This window comes from Chrysemys picta, unplaced genomic scaffold (assembly GCF_011386835.1).
Source record: "Chrysemys picta bellii isolate R12L10 unplaced genomic scaffold, ASM1138683v2 scaf4, whole genome shotgun sequence".
In the NCBI taxonomy this organism is placed as follows: Eukaryota; Metazoa; Chordata; order Testudines; family Emydidae; genus Chrysemys; species Chrysemys picta.
This window is the reverse complement of record NW_027052711.1, coordinates 870,673-880,593: the sequence shown is the minus strand read 5'-3', so window position 1 is coordinate 880,593 and position 9,921 is coordinate 870,673.

Here is a 9,921-nt window from a genome sequence, read left to right as displayed (position 1 = left end):
CCATAAATTCATGGCTTTTACACATAGCGAGTGAGACCTGGCTCCTCCTTGGCGATTGATATAAAACATGCACTCCACATTGTCGGTGAGAATAGAGATTGAGGGTTCATGTGTGAACCCTCAATGAGTGGAAGGAAGTGTCGGCATCCATTGTGTACCGTCCAGAGTTCCAGGAGATTGAAATGTAGGTGATTTTCCATCGCAGACAACTTGCCTTGTACATTGTGATGACCCAAGTGGGTACCCCAACCCATCAGGTAGGTGTGACAGATTGGATCACAGAAAACTCCCTTAGGACTTGCCAACCGATGTGCCAAGACTTTCCTGCCCTGACAGCTTAGGACTCCAGCACCCTGTCTTGTTGAGCCAGACATGCCAGTCTGCTCCAACACAGACCCAGGGTCTGAATTACTTGCCCCAGAGCTGCAGACTTAACTGAAAGAAACTTACAGAAGTGCTCCTGTCTTTACCACTCAGATGCCAAAGTGCCAATGCGGTCCAAACCCCAAATAAATCCATTTTACCCTGTATAAAACGTATACAGGGTAAACTCATAAATTGTTCGCCTCTATAACACTGATAGAGAGATATGCACAGCTGTTTGCCCCCCAGGTATTAATACATACTCTGAGTTAATTAATAAATACAAAGTGATTTTATTAAATACAGAAAGTAGGATTTAAGTGGTTCCAAGTAGTAACAGAGAGAACAAAGTCAATTTCCAAGCAAAATAAAATAGAACACGCAAGTCTATGTCTAAGAAATCTGAATACAGATGAAACCTCACCAGTTTCAATAAGCTTCCTTTTACAGACTAGTCTCCTTCTAGTCTGGGTCCAACAATCATTCTCACCCCCTGTAGTTACTGTCCTTTGTTCCAATTTCTTTCAGGTATCCTTGGGAGTAGAGAGGCTCTCTCTTTAGCCAGCTGAAGACAAAATTGAGGGGTCTCCCAAAGGCTTAACTAGACTTTCCCTTGTGGGGGGAGACCCCCTTCCTCTCTCCTATGCAAAATCCAGCTCCAAGATGGAGTTTTGGAGTCACATGGGCAAGTCACATGTGCATTCATGACTGAATTTCTTACCAGACAAGCCACATTCCTGGGAAAGCTTCAATGTGGATTGGCATCTTCGAGTTCGTTGTTGGCTTAAGTGGTTCTTGATTGGGCATTTAATTTGCACATTCCCTTCTCAATAGAAATCAAGCAAGTATACCGCCAATATTCCTAACTTCAAGTACAAAAATGATACATGCATACAAATAGGATTAATAGATGGTGTCGATCATAACCTTTACAGAGATATGTTACATGACATATGTAGCATAAAACATATTCTAGTTATGTCATATATACATTCATAAGCATATTCCATAAAGCCTTATAGGGGGCACTGTCACGGGAGGCATCTGTTGTAATAGTCACTGATGCGGGGGGTGTCTTGTTGAAAGGGAATCCCGGAGCATACATTCCCTGGCTGTGTCCACCATTGTAGGGTGAGGATAATATTTGGTGGTAGTGTCACACATCTGTTGAGATAGTGTTTGCTGGGTGCATAGACCATGTTCAACCAGTGCTGCAGACAGCGTATATGGAGTCTGGCATACTTTACTACGAAAGTTGTAGCTGACATATGTCCCAGAATCTGAAGGCATGTCCTCACTGAAGTTTGTGGTCTGATGATCACCGTGTAAATAAGATTGGTCAATGCAGTGAAACTGTGGTTTGGCAATATTGCCTTGGCTTGTATGGAGTCTAGGTCGGCTACAATAAACTCCAATTGCTGGGTTGGTTCCAGGGTGGATTTCTTTTCATTCATCTGTAGATCTAGTTGGTGAACCGGGTCTATTGTGGTCTTCAGCATGCCTGCCGTTTCTTCTCGGTTTGCACCTCTGAGAAGGCAATCATCCAAATAGGGAAAGATTATGACTCCATTGTGTCATAAATGTGCTGCTACTACCACGAGCGTTTTTGAGACTACGCAGGGAACAGTGGACAGTCCGAAGGGAAAGACCCTGTATTGGTAGTGATTGGGTCCGCCTGTGAACCTCAGGAACCATCTGTGGGCAGGATGTATTGTAATATGGAAGTATGCATCTTGGAGGTTAAGGGCTGCAAACCATCTAGCGCTGGGATTATTGTGGCCAGAGTGATCATTTTTGTACCTGTGGTTGCATACGAACCTGTTGAGTTTTCGGAGATCTAAGATTGGTCTCCATCCCCTCCTTTCTTCTCTGTCAGGAAATATTTGGAATAAGAACCCCTCCCTTGGTATTGATGTGGTGCTGGTTCTACAGCACCCAGCAGTAGGAGGTAGTCTACTTCCTGTTGTAGAAGGTGATCGTGATAGGGGTCCCTGAAGAAGGATGGGATACGAGGGAGGGTAGGGGGAATGGCTGTGAAAGGACTGGTGTAGCCGGATTGTATGATCTCCAAAACCCATTGATCTGTGGTTATCGCAGCTGAGGCATGGTAAAATGGGCGTAGGCGGTGACCAAAACTGTGGAATGGGGTATCTGTTGGCACTAGAGATATGGGAGGTGGTGCATACCCTCGACCAAGACCTCAAAATTGTGGCTTAGATGTAAATGGACGGGTGGACGAGGTCTGGTTCTGTGTAGCTCGTCATCTCTGAGCCCGTTGTTTGGGTCTGTTCTGAGTGAAGTATCGTGGTTGTTGACGGTTAAATGAGGTGTCTCGTGACCTGGTTTGGTGTAAAGTGAGGGCGTTTGTCAGGCGGTGGGTGTTTGCCTAGTGTATGCAGCATTGTTCAGAAGGCCTTCATGGTATGGAGACGAGAATAGTTTATCCCTATCGAAGGGGAGGTCCTCCACTTTTAGCTGTAGTTCTTTTGGAATTCCCAAAGTCTGCAACCATGATGTTCTTCTCATAACCACAGCTGTTGTGGTTCTTTAGGCAGCTATGTCCGCTACATCCATTGATCCATTGATATTAACTGACCCTCGTTGATAATGGCATTGAGTTGAGGACGTTTATGCTTGGGAAGGTCTTCCACGAGCTCTTGTATTTTACCATAGTTAGAGTAGTCGTAATTTGCTAGTAGAGCAGAATAGTTAGCAACTCTAAGCAGAAGAGTGGCTGACGAGTAAACTTTCCGCCCAAAGAGGTTCAATCTCTTGTGTTCTTTATCTGGCAGTGAGGAGCGTAAATGAGGCTGTTTGCTACACTGATTAGCAGCCTCTACTACTAGAAAGCAGGCTTGATGGTGTGAAAACAAAAATTCCATGTCTTTGGCTGGAACGAAGTATTTTCTGTCAGATCTTTTGTTAGTCGGGGATACCGATGCCACTGTTTGCCATATTACCTCCGCAGGCTCTATTATAGCCTCTTCAATGGGGAGGGCAATCTTGGTCAATGATGCTGGTTGTAAGTTTTTTAACAACCTATGTTGTTTCTTCTGCACCTCATGTAAGGAAATTTCTTGGCTATTTGCTATTCTTTTGAAGAGTTCTTGGAACTGTTTCAGGTCATCTGGTGTCGTAGGGATAGACGGCGTCACCGCTTTGTCTGGTGCAGAAGATGAGTAAGGGGCAGGTGGTGAATCATCCGGGTCTGCCTGAGATAGTATTTCTTCTCTTCTATCTCTGTCTCAGGAGGGTAAGAGGTTTCTCTGTGTGGTAATGATGGATGTACTCTGGAACCTCCTGTTGCTGGGGAAGGATAGGGGATCTGGTATGTGGGCCAAGGACCCCATTGTGGCCATTGCATGGGGTAAGGTGGTAATGGGTAAGGCTACTGCTGTGCATACCAGGGCAGTGAATGCTCGGAGGAATGAGGCTTAGGCTTTCCATTCCATGTAGGTCTCATCTCTGATGGGGATGAGCGTTGTCCTGAACATATCCTTCCTCACCACTATGCATGGTGCAGGAGATAAAGGATGGTACCATGCTATGTAGCTCGGGGTGTGTTCGGTGTCGAGCAGTGGCGACTGTGGTGCCGAAGAAACTGCTATGTGAGCAGGACACAGGAGTTGCGCTGGTCCCGCCTTGGGGTTGCAGTCAACTGTTGGAGCACTGACCGGTGCTGGATTCAGCTTGTTAGGCGGTAGCAAGTCTTGTGTCGGTGCCGGTGGCAGCAGAATTGATCGCAGTGCCGCTGCCTGTGCCGCGCTCTGCCCCGGGGTGGCTTCCTGTTGTTTGTCCTTCGAGTTTGGAGATGACCATGACATCACTGGTTGGTTTGGTTTCTGGGAACACGTGAGTGGCTGATCAGGTCAATTAGAGCTTTGAACTGTCTATGGCAAACTGAACAAGAAATGCCACTGTGAGTAACTAGATTAACAATGGACATGCTGCTCTTACGAGAGTTACCTTGCTGGCACTTCTGCTCCGCCTCAGCAGTTCTCCTCTGCTCATAGACGGTAGCTCCAGAATGCATGAGACTTCACCAGGTAGAACGAGCATGAGCGAGATCTTCCCAAAACTCTGGGTCAATGTTGAAACACCTCAAGGATAATTTGAGGGAATCTTTGAAACTTTTATTCTGGCCTCCCTGAGAGCACTTTCTCTCCTTTAACTCACCATAAAAGATCTTCTCTGACAATGACTCATCTGACAGTCTGGTGACATGGCCTGCCCATCTCCCCTGTGATTTCATGCTTGGAGTGCCTACCCATCTGAGAACCTCAATATCTGGAACGTTGTCTTACCATCTTATCCTCATCAGTTTCCTCAGACAGCCCATGTGAAAGTAATTCAGGTACACTGTCCAGGTTTTGCATGGATACCTCAGAGTTGGCAACATGATGACTTTGTAGATGTTCAGTTTTGTTAGTTGGCTAATGTCTCTGTGCTCCCAAAGGCTACACTTGCTTTGTCAATTCTGGTGTTGGTTTAATTATCCATGTGAACTTCACACAACAGGTGCACTGCCCAGATAGCTGAACTTGTCCACTGCCCGGAGGGCTTGGCCATTCACTGTAATAGCAGGCCCTATATCAGGCTTTCCTGGTGCAGCAGGCTGGACATCACTTTTCTCTTCTTGATGTTGATTGTGAGACCAAAAGTGTCACAGGCTGAAGAGAACTAGTCCACACTTTGCTACACGTCAGACTCAAATCTGGCATTCAGGGAACAGTCATCAGCAAACAGATCATGAACAGCCACTTCCTGTACCTTTGGCTTTGCCTGTAGTTTCCTCAGATTGAAGAGTTTCCCATCAGTCCGGTATCTGATGCCAATCCAGACGTCACAGTCACCAAACGCATCTGTAATATGCCAGAAAACATCATACTGAAGAGCGCTGGTGCCAGCACACAGCCCTGCTTGACTCCCTTGGTGACTGGGAATGGTTCAGATGACTCACCATCTTCCACAGCACGAGCCATCATGAAATTGATGAACCACTGCAATGAATTTCTCTGGGAAACTGAATTTTGCCATGATTTTCCAAAGGCCCTCCCGACTGACTGCATCCAATGCTTTGTCAGGTCAATGAAAGTGTAGCGGGGTGGTTACCTCGCTCCTGCCCTGAAGGGCTTAAAACAGCCCAAGGGGAAGGGTTGTGGCTGGGAGGTGCTAAGCTGGGCTGATTGGGAAGCAGCTGCAGCTGGGCCACACCCCAATCAGGCCTCATCTGGCCCTATATAAAAAGGCTATGAGCCAGAGGCCAAGCAATCTCTCTCTGCCTTCAGAGGGAGAAGGGCCTGGCTGCAGTGAGCTAGAGACAGAGTACCTGAGTGGAGCAGGGCTGGGGACAGGCTGAGGAGCTGGGGAGCTCCAGCCTGGAAAGCCCCAGGCTGCGGCCTAGTAGGAGGCCAAGGAGTACTGGGGGTTGCAGAGGGCAGCCCAGGGGTAGGCCCAGGCAGCAGGTCCAAACCTAACCTTGCCTGAGATGAGTGGCCTATACTGCAGTCTGCCCCAGGGAGCGGGGGCTAGTTGGTGACTGGCAGTGGCCTTATTCGGAGGCAAGGTAAGGCTAGTGGGTGGGCGTTCCCCGGGGAGGGGAGACCCTAGTACTGAGGGGTGTACTGCCAGGGGGCAGCACCCCAGATAAAAGGGCACCAGTGTCCGGGAAGGACACGGGGGCCAAAGGACAGGCGGATCACCGGCCTGCAGAGGGTGCTCTGGGCTGGAAATCGAGCTAATTCCCAGAAGAGACCAGCAGGAGGCGCCGCAGGGGTGAGTCCGCCCCTCTACAGAAAGTCATATACAGGTTGGAGTTCTGTTCCTGACATTTCTCCTGAAGTTGAGACGCAGCAGACACCATATCTGTGGTTCCGCACCTTTTTCTGAATCCACACTGACACGCAGGCAGGAGCCCTTGTTCAAGGCAATTCTGGCAAGAATTTTGCTGGATCTTGATAAGGAGATGCCCTAACAGTTGTTGCAGGTCTGTCTGTTATCTTTCCACTTGTACACGTGGACGATAGATGCAGCCTTTTGTTCCTGGGGTATAGTTTTAGAGCCCACATTGACTGGAAAAATTCAGTCAGTTTCAGAGCCATGTGCAAGCCTCTGACCTTGTAGACTTCTGCTGGTATCACTTCTGCTCCAGGTTCTTTACCATTTGACAGCAGGTCAATTGCTTTCGCAGTTTCAGTCAGTAAGAGATATGGTGATATCAAACTGGGGCAGTCGATCAATTGCCTCCTCACTTACAGATTGTTGATTGAAAAAAAATCACTGGTCTGTTGGTATAAGGAGGCACCATTATCCCTATTTGGTGTATGGTGTGTAATTCCCCTGCGAATCTAGCGCCAAAACTGATCTTTCAATTTGCAAATCTCAAAATGAATGTTTTAATATTCCCCCCAAAAAGGCTTTTTTTTGTTCTCCACTGAAACAATGATAAAAAACAACATGAAGTCATGAAATGTTTTGGTTGACCCAAATATGCATTTTCATACAAAAAATATTTCAAGGGAAAAATGAAACAATGGCAGAAAAGTGCATTCCAAAACCAGAAAACCAACAAACAAAGAAACATATGACAATTACTAGTGTTTGACTTTGCAAAAATTTGAAAATCGTACAGAGTGAGAGGGCAGGGAACGGACCACTATACTACAACTTCATAACAGCTAACAGACATTAGTAATTTTTTTTCTCTTTTAGAGGAAATTCTTGCTGAAATTTTTAAGTTCCATTTTCCCTCTTCCTTCTTCCATAGTCCCCTGAAACACCTCCCACTAAGGGACGGGGCTTCCCTCGCCCATGACCCTCCCACCCAACAAAGACTCCTACTGTGACTCCCTTTCCTATGCTTCCCTCTCCCAACTCCCCCAGCCCATCACACCTCTCTGCCTCCAAGTTCTATCGTCATCCCCACAGCCAATGACTTCTCCCTGCCTCCCCTGGATCCCACCGGATCACACGGCATATTGAAGACAGGTGTGTTTTAAACCACTGATTGTAAATCTGTCCCTCTCTTTCACAAGCCCAGCACATTGTGTTCAACAGTTGGACTATCGCCATGAACATGGCAGAATGAAAGCTCATAATTTGCCTTTTTTTCTTCCTCTGTGTGATCTGAAATGAAGACAAAGGTAATTTCTGGGACCAAAGGGGTGTGTTCAAGGGAGAAGCAAAGGCTACTGCTGGAGAATCCTTCTGGCTGCAGGGGCTTGGAAAGTTTTCCTGCTTTCATCTTCCTCATGCCCATGTGGTAGGCAAGGAGGTTACATGGGTTGTTTCCCCTGTGGCCAGGGGCACTCTGCTTGAGTCTCACCCCTTGCACCATCTTCTTTTGTTGCTTCTCAAGATCGCCTCTCCCACCAGAACAATGAAGAGCCTGATCAAACATTGTGACAACAAAATCAGCTGCCTCAATTGTGCTCCAACCATGTCATCCCCTCCCTACTCAAATCCCTCCCCTGGCTCCTTCTCTACTTCTGCAAAAATTATAGCTTTTCCTCAACTTCAAGGCTCAACACCCAGGAACTGCATACTTTGTCAGAGGGGCTGCTCTACTGCCCTGGGGTTTGTGGGCTGTTCCACAACCTCAGCCAGAGGGGAATTAATTCAAACTGGAAAGGTGCAGAGATGGGCTCCCAGGATGATCAGAGACATGGAGTGACTGTCTAAGGGCTGGTCTACATTGTGGGGGGGATCGATCCAAGATACGCAACTTCAGCTACGCGAATATCTTGGATCGAAGTATCTTGGATCAAATTACCTGGAGTCCAGACAGCGCGGGATCGACGGCCGCGGCTCCCCCGTCGACTGCGCTATCGCCGCTCGCTCTGGTGGAGTTCCGGAGTCGACGGTGAGCGCGTTTGGGGATCGATATATCGCGTCTTAACGAGACGCGATATATCGATCCCGGATAAATCAATTGCTACCCACCAATACGGCGGGTAGTGAAGACGTACCTTTAGGAGAGGAGACTAAAAGAACTGAGCTTGATTTACCTAGCAAAGGAAGGGCTGAGAGGGGATGTGCTAGCTCTGTGTAAATGTACTGGGGAAGAGAACACCAGAGAGGGAGAGGAGGAACTGGAGTTAATGAAAAAATTTGTCAAAAGAATAAATGGAGTATAACTGGCCCTGAATGAAATTCAGGCTGGAAACTGAAGCTTTGTGCCCATCTAGAAAGCTGGCTAGATCGTCGGGCTCAACAGGTAGTGATCAACGGCTCCATGTCGGTCCTGGGGCAGGTTTTGTTCAATATCTTCATTAATGGTCTGGAGGATGGCATGGACTGCACTCTCAGCAAGTTTGCAGATGACACTAAACTGGGAGGAGTGGTAGATAAGCTGGAGGGTAGGGATAGGATACAGAGGGACCTAGACAAATTAGAGGATTGGGCCAAAAGAAACCTGATGAGGTTCAACAAGGACAAGTGCAGAGTCCTGCACTTAGGACGGAAGAATCCCATGCACTGCTACAGACTAGGAACTGAGTGGCTAGGCAGCAGTTCTGCAGAAAAGGACCTAAGGGTTACAGGGGACGAAAAGCTGGATATGAGTCAACAGTGTGCCCTTGTTGCCAAGAAGGCTAACGGCATTTTGGGCTGTATAAGTAGGGGCATTGCCAGCAGATCGAGGAACATGATCGTTCCCCTCTATTCGACATTGGTGAGGCCTCATCTCGAGTACTGTGTCCAGTTTTGGGCCCCACACTACAAGAAGGATGTGGAAAAATTGGAAAGAGTCCAGCGGAGGGCAACAAAAATGATTAGGGGGCTGGAGCACATGACTTATGAGGAAAGGCTGAGGGAACTGGGATTGCTTAGTCTGCAGAAGAGAAGAATGAGGGGGGATTTGATAGCAGCCTTCAACTACCTGAAGGGGGGTTCCAAAGAGGATGGAGCTCGGCTGTTCTCAGTGGTGGCAGATGACAGAACAAGGAGCAATGGTCTCAAGTTGCAGTTGGGGAGGTTTAGGTTGGATATTAGGAAACACTATTTCACTAGGAGGGTGGTGAAGCACTGGAATGGGTTACCTAGGGAGGTGGTGGAATCTCCTTCATTAGAGGTTTTTAAGGTTAGGCTTGACAAAGCCCTGGCTGGGATGATTTAGTTGGGAATTGGTCCTGCTTTGAGCAAGGGGTTGGACTAGATGACCTTCTGAGGTCCCTTCCAACCCTGATATTCTAGGATTCTATGATCAGAGGAGGGAGATTCTGGAGCAGCGTCCCCGCAGGAGTTGTGGGGTAAGCAACAGAATGAGTTGGAAAATGGAATTTGATAAGTTTCTGAGCATGGTTATCATAGAATCATAGAAGATTAGGGTTGGAAGAAACCTCAGGAGGTCATCTAGTCCAACTCCCTGCTCAAAGCAGGACCAACACTAACTAAATCATCCCAGACAGGGCTTTGTCAAGGCGGAACTTAAAAACCTCTAAGGAAGCAGATTCCACCACCTCCCTTGGTAATCCATTCCAGTGCTTCACCACCTTCCTAGTGAAACAGTGTTTCCTAATATCCAACCTAAACCTCCTCCACTGCAACTTGAGACCATTG